Source organism: Portunus trituberculatus, chromosome 34 (assembly GCF_017591435.1).
Source record: "Portunus trituberculatus isolate SZX2019 chromosome 34, ASM1759143v1, whole genome shotgun sequence".
NCBI classification, from domain to species: Eukaryota; Metazoa; Arthropoda; class Malacostraca; order Decapoda; family Portunidae; genus Portunus; species Portunus trituberculatus.
The window spans coordinates 8401817-8411816 of NC_059288.1; the positions used below are offsets into that span (position 1 = coordinate 8401817).

At 42.4% G+C, this 10000-nt stretch overlaps 1 protein-coding gene across 1 annotated transcript in view; it reads right to left on the reverse strand.

The window, feature by feature from the left end:
• LOC123512790 (neuropeptide SIFamide receptor-like) overlaps nucleotides 1-10000 on the reverse strand; it is a 37675-nt gene that overhangs the window by 11883 nt on the left and 15792 nt on the right. The gene's annotated exons all lie outside the window — the stretch shown is intronic.

Here is a 10000-nt window from a genome sequence, read left to right on the forward strand (position 1 = left end):
TTCCAATAAACAGTACATTATCATCATTTATTATCATCACACACACACACACACACACACACACACACACACACACACACACACACACACACACACACATACACACATACACACACACATTTCCCCTACAATAGAGATATCTCACAACTCAAGTCTAAATCCCTCCATGGCTGCCTCTCTCTCTCTCTCTCTCTCTCTCTCTCTCTCTCTCTCTCTCTCTCTCTCATTCGCCCTGTGCCCCCATTCAGTACATAACGCTTTATTTCTCTCATAAAACCAGCCTAAGGTGACACAAGCGATAAATAATGCGTGTGTTAACGTTACACACACACACACACACACACACACACACACACACACACACACACACACACACACACACTAAAAAATTAGTAGGTATATGCTCTTATTTATTGTTGAAAAGGGAAATAGAGAGGTTTGCTTTGCTTTGCTTTGCTTTGCTTTGTGTGTGTGTGTGTGTGTGTGTGTGTGTGTGTGTGTGTGTGTGTGTGTGTGTGTGTGTGTGTGTGTGTGTGTGTGTGTGTGTGTGTGTGTAAATGATCCGATTGAGAAACATGCGAGTGAAAACACATACAAACTCTCTCTCTCTCTCTCTCTCTCTCTCTCTCTCTCTCTCTCTCTCTCTCTCTCTCTCTCTCTCTCTCTCTTTGCCCTAAGTACCCTTAATATACACCTTCCTTCCAGCCTAACCCCCCTCCCCCGCCCCTTCATCACTGGTACCGCCACCACCACCACCACTACTACCATCGCCTCACAACCCGCGGTAAACATAATCTTCAGAGGACCGATTTTCCCTTCAACTTTCAATTTGCTTTTCTCGGCAAAGAGGAACAAAATTTCCGTACCCACGAATATTTAGCGACCAAGGAAAGATTTAAACAGTTTTGTATCTTATATTGAGCATGAGGATTTTTTCCCAATAGTTAATTTCACTTGCTTTTCTATTTTGCTTTTACTTAACCTTTACGTGAGATTTCTCTATTTTGTCCCCCATCACCTCCCTCTCTCTCTCTCTCTCTCTCTCTCTCTCTCTCTCTCTCTCTCTCTCTCTCTCTCTCTCTCTCTCTGTGCAAGAATCAGAGACAGAGACATCATGACCAGATGGAAAACACTCAGGATGAGGAAAATGTGACGTTGGTGGTGTGACCGTGTGACCGTGTGAGCACTCTCTTTCAGGCTTTCTCTGGTTCTCAGCGAGTAAAGCACTCTCCGCTTATGGCCTCTCAAGTCCCAGGCTGCCAATAACGCCGGGCTGAACTCTCTACGGGCCCCAAAACGGTGAAAGAGCTAAGGGGTTATTGTGAGCTCAGTGGCGCCACGGGTGAGTCAGTAAGGGTTATTGTCAGTTGAATGGCACTGAAAGGAAGATTCAGTGTGGGTTATTGTAAGGTGAGTGGCACCAGGGTTGAGTGAGTGTGGGTTATTATGAGCTGAGTAGCTCCAGGATGAGTGAATATGGGTTATTGTGAGCTGAGTGGCACCAGGGGTGAGTGAGTATGGGTTTTTGTGAGCTGAGTGGCGCTGAGGAAGAGATCAAATAAGTGAAGTTGAAAGATAAACGACTAAGACTCAGGAAAGTACTGAACATTATGTGCTAATTGACACCTTAATGATGCTAATAATAATGAATTATAATAATAATAATAATGATAATAATAATGATAGTAGTAGTAGTAGTAGTAGTAGTAGTAGTAGTAGTAGTAGTAGTAGTAGTAGTAGTAGTAGTAGTAGCAGCATTTCAAAACAGTAGAGACAGTCACCTCGGCACAGCATGGGTGGAGAAGGGCGCCACTCAGCTCGGTGGAAGAGAAGCGGTAGTGTTGTGAGCTGAGTGGAGGAAACAACACGCTGGCGCATCATTGCCATCGAGAGTCCATCAGATAGGATCGTTACTGGCATAAACAGATTAGCGCTCAGAAGTCAATTAAAAAAAACTGCAGTCACAATTCCCTTCTCCTCCCCCACCTCTCTCTCTCTCTCTCTCTCTCTCTCTCTCTCTCTCTCTCTCTCTCTCTCTCTCTCTCTCTCTCTCTCTCTCTCTCTCTCTCACACACACACACACACACACACACACACACACAGGCCTGCGAACAAGAAATACAGTATATCTTTCATCTCTCTGTGCCAGAATCTATATCTTTAAGAAATTAGTATCAGAAGGAGATGAAGGAGGAGGAGGAAGAAGTGGAGGAGGCAGACGAGGAGGTGTTGGAAGACGAGGTAGACAAGACGGAGGAGGAGGAGGAGGAGGAGGAGGAGGAGGAGGAGGAGGAGGAGGAGGAGGAGGAGGAGGAGGAGGAGGAGGAGGAGGAGCAACGAGAAGGAAAGTGAGGATAAAATCGTTGAACAAATCGAAGGCAGAGAAAAAAATACACAGAAAAGAAAGAAAAGAAAGAAAGACTAAATTAAATGAATAGCAGAAACAGAGAGAGAGAGAGAGAGAGAGAGAGAGAGAGAGAGAGAGAGAGAGAGAGAGAGAGAATGGGAAACATGAGGCAAGTCGAAAAGATGGAAATGGAAGAAAGGAATAAAAAAAAAAACCGAAAGATGAAGGACAGGAAAGGAGATAAGGAGGCAGGGAAGGGACCGGGGAGGGAGGTAAGCAGTAAGAAGGTCATGGGGAGGGGTAATATACACTTGAGGTTTCTTGATAAACACACTCACACACACACACACACACTCTCTCTCTCTCTCTCTCTCTCTCTCTCTCTCTCTCTCTCTCTGACGCCTAGTCACCCCACATAAATTCTGAGCTTGCAAACAAATACTTTTCTTACTCTTGTTCCGTTTTTTTTCCTGTCTGCTTTGTTCTCTTATTTCCTCTTTTTTTCTTTTTCTATAACAATATAATTTTCTCAATATTTCCTTCTTATCTTCTCATATTTCTTCTCCCTTTAAATAAGAATTAGCGGTGCATTACAGGACCACATTTTTTTTTTTTTTTTTTTTGTAAACTGTTATTCCTGCATGTGTTGTTGTATCGTCTCTTTTCACAATACTCATGATTGAGGGATGTATTTAGCAGGTACCGTGCCTTCACAATAGCTATGCACACCTGTAAGTAGCGTTGTGGTGGTGATGAAATACAGGAGCTTAGTTTCTCAAACGTTTCGGTAACCGTTTTCCTAATGTTTCCACACTCTTCGAAGAAAACAGTTGTCGAAACGTTAAAAAAACAATATCTTCTTGCTATATCCTGTGTTTCATCACCATTATCATGCCACTCAGTTTCCTATACCTACTGTACATACAAATTAGTTATCTGTTTTAGGCGTACTTATTATAACTATGCGATTCTCCTTCTGCTCTTCCTCCTCCTATTTATTAATATTCCTCTTCCTTAACACTACACAACCACTCCCACCGCCATCATCATTGCCACCCGCACCATCTACAACATCCTACCTGATTTCCTCCTCCTCCTCCTCCTCTTAAAGCACCACCACTACCACCTCCACCACCGCTGCTAACATCATCAACAACAACAAAAACATCCAACCCGATAAGGAGATCGTAAAGAAAGAAAGAAAAAAGTGCATAATAATAACATCTAAACCCAACGTATGTAAAGTCCTTCAATACATTATTCTTTTTTCTTATCTCCACAGCACACTAAGTATTCTTTATATGACTTTTTCTCCCTTGCTATTGTGTGGCGCTGCGAGAGGAAAGGCGAGGCAGACACGGAGGGAATGCTGGAGGGAAGGAAGGAGAGAGAGGGAATACAGGAGGGAAGGAGGGAGGGAGGTAGGATGATGAGAGGGAATTCTATCTGTATGTTCTTAAAGGCAAAACATTAGTTAATATCATGCACATATGAAATATATTCTTATTTTCACTGATATTAATGATGATGATATTTTTGATAATGATGATAATGATAATGATAATGATGATGATGGTGTTCGGTGTAATATTTGAGATTTTCTTTTTTCCGAAATGCCGGACGATTGTTGAGAGAGAGAGAGAGAGAGAGAGAGAGAGAGAGAGAGAGAGAGAGAGAGAGATTCCAGAGCACTCTCCGCGTAAAATCGTAGCTTGAATCGTCCCTAAAAACCAGACATTGTTGTGCAAGAATCTCGACTGTCATAGCAAGACGTGGAGCCGTGATGGAGACAGGCTGGCTCTCTCTCTCTCTCTCTCTCTCTCTCTCTCTCTCTCTCTCTCTCTCTCTCTCTCTCTCTCTCTCTCTGCCTATCTATTCACAAGCATACAAGTCTGTCACAATTTCTTCTCCTGTCTGTAAGTCTGCCTATCCCTGACTTCTTTTCTGTTTGTCTGTGTGTCTTTCTTTTCTGTTTGTTTGTACGTATATTTGTAAAGAGAGAAAGATACAAAGAGAGAGTGTGAGATTAGTGTCAAGTGTGAGTTTCTGTCTCTCTCTCTCTCTCTCTCTCTCTCTCTCTCTCTCTCTCTCTCTCTCTCTCTCTCTCTCCCGGGAGTTACCTGATCTTATTGAGTGTCCGAGAGATAAATGTTTGTTAGTTATTCCTAAGACGAGGAGGAAAACGACGATACAAGGGAATACAAAGGAACACAAAGGAAGAACACACAGTAAGAAGCCTGCTGTTTCTTACTGACCTGCGTGTGCATGGGAATTCTGATACCTAATATACATAGTACATTAATAATAATAAGAAGAAGAAGGACAAAGAGAAAAAGAAGGAGGAGGAGGAGGAGGAGGAGGAGGAGGAGGAGGAGGAGGAGGAGGAGGAGAGGAGAATAATAACTTGCTATCTACTGTCCAACCATGTCCTGTTATTCACACACACACACACACACACACACACACACACACACACACACACACACACACACACACACACACACAAGTAACTCGCAGCATCGGCATTTCGCGCAGGCCAGATATCCGTTTCTGACCTGGTATGGAATGCGCCTTTGAAGGATTGCAGGACTGTGTTGGGAGTGGAAGGGCTTGCTGTTGGGAAGGAGGGGGTATAGCTAGGAAGGAAGGGCGGAAGTAGGTCATGGAGGGAAAGGGGATGGGGGAAGGAGAGTGAGGGAATGGAAGGGGAAGAGTGGTATGCGTTGTGTGCAATTTATTATTGAAGCATCCTTGTGTGTGTGTGTGTGTGTGTGTGTGTGTGTGTGTGTGTGTGTGTGTGTGTGTGTGTGTGTGTGTGTGTGTGTGTGCGCGCGCGCTCTACATTGCAGTTATTAAATTTTTCTTTCATTTTTCTTTTTTCATTTATTTTCATATTCCAATATCTTTTCATTCTTCTTTTCCTTGTCTTGTTCTTTTCATATTTTGTTTCTTATTTGTCGTCATTTGCTTTACTTCCTTTTATCTCCTCCGTTTCTGTATCTGCTCATGGTACACACCTAACTATATAGTACCGGTACAGCTGACAGCTGTCACCGGTCTTGACAATGCAATGCGAAAATCTGGTTCGAATTTCTGCCAAAGCGAGTCTCCGTCACGGACTTTTGACTCGTTCCCTCACTCAGCAGGAGAAAGACGAGGGATCACAACTCTGACGTGCATTATTTATTTCCTACAACACAGAAAAAGAAAGAAAGAAAGAAAAAAAAAAAGAAAGAAAGAAAGAAAAAATTGAAAGAAAGAATAGAATGTATTTCTTTGTATCATACGTGTGATTTTGTTACTTTATTTTGCTTCTCTCCTGGACATTTATCATTAAAAAGATGACTCTCTCTCTCTCTCTCTCTCTCTCTCTCTCTCTCTCTCTCTGCAATGGAAAAATGCACACACGCTAGCTGGACTCCCCCCGTCCCCAGGTATCAGCTGTCTCGTTAGTTCTGGCGTCGTGGTGGATTGGCTGAGTCGTCAAAGGTTGTATGTTTTGCCCTGCTTGGATAATCGCGCCCCGTGACTCCCTAAGTGAGCAGCGAAAATGTATATCGATCGCAAATGACTCAGTCTTGATAAAGTGTACAGTAACTAGGTTGTAAAGCCATTAGATATTATTACGTGTGTGTGTGTGTGTGTGTGTGTGTGTGTGTGTGTGTGTGTGTGTGTGTGTGTGTGTGTGTGTGTGTGTGTGTGTGTGTGTGTGTGTGTGTGTGTGTGTGTGTGTGTGTGTGTGTGTGTGTGTGTGTGTGTGTGTGTGTGTGTGTGTGTGCATTTATGCTAGTAGTAGTAGTAGTAGTAGCAGCAGCAGCAGCAGCAGCAGCAGCAGCAGCAGCAGCAGCAGCAGCAGTAGTAGTAGTAGTAGTAGTAGTAGTAGTAGTAGTAGTAGTAGTAGTAGTAGTAGTAGTAGTAGTAGTAGTCTGTGCGACATTAACACCACCACCACCACCACCACTTCGTTGCCAGTGCTTTAAGTCTGAATGACTGTCTTTAGCCTCTTTCTTACGCAAGAATGTTGCATCCCTTGGTATCTTTTATCGCTATTTTCATGCTAACTGCTCTACTGATCTTGCTTACTGCATGCCTCCCTTCCTCCTGTGGCCTCGCTGCACAAGGTTTTCTTCTTCCTATCCCTATTCTGTCTAACTCCCTAATGCAAGAGTTAACCAGTACTCTCAATCAATCATACCTTTCTCTGGTAAACTCTAGAATTTTCTGCCTACTTGTTTATTTCCATCTTCCTACGACTTGATTTCTTTTAAGAGGAAGGTTTCAAGACATTTCTCCCAGGCTTCTGGCTAACTCTGCTAAGCTTTTAGGAAACTGGCAATCAAATGGGCCTTTTTTATATTTTTTTGTTACCTTTGGCTAGCTTCCCCTCTTTCATAATAATAAATAAATCTTGGCTAGCTTCCCCTCTTTCATAAAAATAAATAAATTAGAAAAAAGTAGTAGTAGTAAGGGCGGTTGGCATCAATGTGCAGTGTTTCTGTCTACATACTTAGGCGTCTGAGACAGTTGTCCGTTTTCCTAAATAACACTTCAGGCTCGCATAGAGACTCTCTTCAAATGTGAAAGAGATCATCAGTATACTAAATTAAAAATTTGTGTAGCATGAAGCAGAGAACTGAACCTGACTGAGGAGCGTCCTTGGGTCCACAAAATGCGCGGCCGATATGGCAGGAGCTATTTTGGGTGGCCACTTCAAAGAAGGTAAGAAAAGAAAAAAAAAAAAAGCTTGAGGTGGACCTATCTCCCTCAAGGCTGTCATGCTACAGGACTAACAAAAAAGTGCGAGCAAGGAGAAAGCAACACTGAACAATAGATTCTGTAAGCCCCGCCGTCTCACTCCAACCTGAAAGATGCTTCTAAAGGTGCTGCGGTGCGGCGGTGCGGCGCATTCCTCAGGTACGGATAACCCTGAAGTTTGCAGGTACATCTATACCACGTTTTCATTTTTCATTATATTTACATAAGTAAACAATGTGACAATCTCGGAATCTAAATTAATTCGTTACAGGAGGCTGTTCGGATTCCTTGACAATTTTCTCCCTAAAAACAATGCAGTTAGTCGTTCCTAAACGCCAAAAAGCCTGTGGGGTGACAGTTCACAGATAGCGAGAAAAGTTCAAAATAATGACACGGTCTTGTATTTGTTTAAACCTAGCTTACAATATGAACAACACGTCAACTGACTTCAGAACCAACTTGGTCCTGCCTGATGGGAACCTCAATAATGACATCAATTTCATGTTAATTACGTGTTAAGCTCCCTACATGGTCTGACTGGCTACATTGTTCCTCCTTCTCCTTCCTCTTTCATGTATCTGTGCGACATTAACACCACCACCACCACCACCACTTCGTAGCCAGTGCTTTAAGGCTCGTCGGGATACAACAGTACAAATAATGCAAGTAAGAGAAGACCAAGAAAAACAAACCTATCCAACTTTCAACAAAAGTTTCTCAGGATAAAAAAACAGTTGTGGATTCCTTCTCGAGAGAGAGAGAGAGAGAGAGAGAGAGAGAGAGAGAGAGAGAGAGAGAGAGAGAGAGAGATAGCATAAGATTTTCCTTTTCACCTCAACATTTTTTTTTTTTTTATGAGCGCTGGACAATCCCTCCCCTCCATCGTCTTTCCTCCTATTCTTCCCTCCATCTTTTCTTCCGTTACCTCGTCTCTCCGAAAAGCTTCAATATTTGGGGAACAGAAGCAAAAAATATACTAAGGAGGAGGAGGAGGAAAAGGAGGAGGAGAAAGAGGAGGAAGAGGAGGAGGAGGAGGAAGAGGAGAAAAGGAGGAATAGTTAGGGATGATGATAATGTCAAAGTCAATCTAATAATACCGTTGCTTCCGCCAGTTCCGTCCACTGTGCCAATTGTCCCAGGAATGCCCTGAATTTTTGTGGCGACGCAGGTGTTCCCGGGCCCAGATCTCGTGAAGGACTTCTCTCTTGGCTCTCAGTCACGGGCGAGGGATAAGGTGAAGGGGAACACACAAAGAAAGGAAAGGAAATGGAGGAACTGATATATATTGGCCTGGAAACTATTGTATTGAACTGCTGTTGATGTTTATGTTGTTGCTGTTATTGTCGTTAGTCTTTACCTCTATCGTCATTGTCATCACCATCACCATCATCATTAATTAATTTAGTTTCTTTTAGCTAACAAGATTTTCCACCATAATTTCTCCTCTTCATTATCATCATCATCATCGTCGTCTTCATTAATTCATTTAGTTTCTTTTAGCTAATAAGATTTACTACAATGATTTCTCCTCTTCCTTCTTTTTCCTCCTTCACTTCCTCCACCTTCTCTTCTTTTTTCTTTTCCCTCTTCCTCCTCCCCTTCCCGAGACCTAGAGGGAGATCCGTTTTCATTAATTACTCTTCCTCATCCTCTTCCTCTTCCTTGCTCGTCTTTGAATTTCCTTTCGCTCTTTCTTTTCTTCTTTCCTTCTCTATTTTTTTCCAATCATTCCGATCTCTGTTCCCCTTTTCTTTCTAGCAGATTGTCCTTCAAAACTCTCTCTCTCTCTCTCTCTCTCTCTCTCTCTCTCTCTCTCTCTCTCTCTCTCTCTCTCTCTTTGTGATTCATACAATACATAAGGACATTTCATCTGTGTGTGTGTGTGTGTGTGTGTGTGTGTGTGTGTGTGTGTGTGTGTGTGTGTGTGTGTGTGTGTGTGTGTGTGTGTGTGTGTGTGTGTGTGTGTGTGTGTGTGTGTGTGTGTGTTTAAGAGTGAAGCAGAGAGGAAGGAAAACAAAGAGGAGGAGGAGATAAGGGGAAGGGATGGGAGGGGAGGGGAAGAGGAAAGGAGACGAAGGTGATGGAGACACAAGGGACGTATGGAAGGAAAGACAAAAGACGAGAGAGAGACGAGAAGATGCGATGAGAGAGAGAGAGAGAGAGAGAGAGAGAGAGAGAGAGAGAGAGAGAGAGAGAGAGAGAGAGAGAGAGAGAGAGAGAGAGAGTGTTAAGGGAAGTTATTATGCTATATTTTCATTTATAAATCATTACCCTTTGTCTCTCCTTCCTTCCTTCCTCCTTTACTCCCTCACTCCTTTCCTTCCTCTTTCGTTCTTCGTTCTATCCTTACTTTCCCTCCCTTTAGAGAGCTTAAGGGGATTCAGGAAGGGAACACGAAAGCCAATTGTAATAATAATAATAATAATAATAATAATAATAATAATAATAATAATAATAATAATAATAATAATAATAATAATAATGAAAGCCACTACAACTAAAGAGCAGACGAATCATATTATAAAGATTCTTGTCACCTAACTGTTCGTCTCAATCTCGTCACTTAATTGGCTTTTAAAATGAACTCTTCAATTTGAGTTCCTTTCAAATTGCTCCTACGTGCGTTGTGCCAATGACTGCTGGAGGAAAGAAGAAGGGGAGAAGGGAAGGGAGATGAGAATGAAGGAAATAACGACAGGATAAGCAGAAGGGGATAGGAGGACTGAAGGAAGGAGAATAAAGAAAGGGAAGGAAGAAAGTAAAAAGAGGAAAAATAAAAACTTTGATAAAGAAAATTGGAAAATAAGAAAAAGATTGCAAAGAAGGAAGGTAAGAAGACATAAAGGAAGAAAGAAGGAAAAAAAGACATGAAGGAAGAAAAGAAAGAAGGATAAGAAA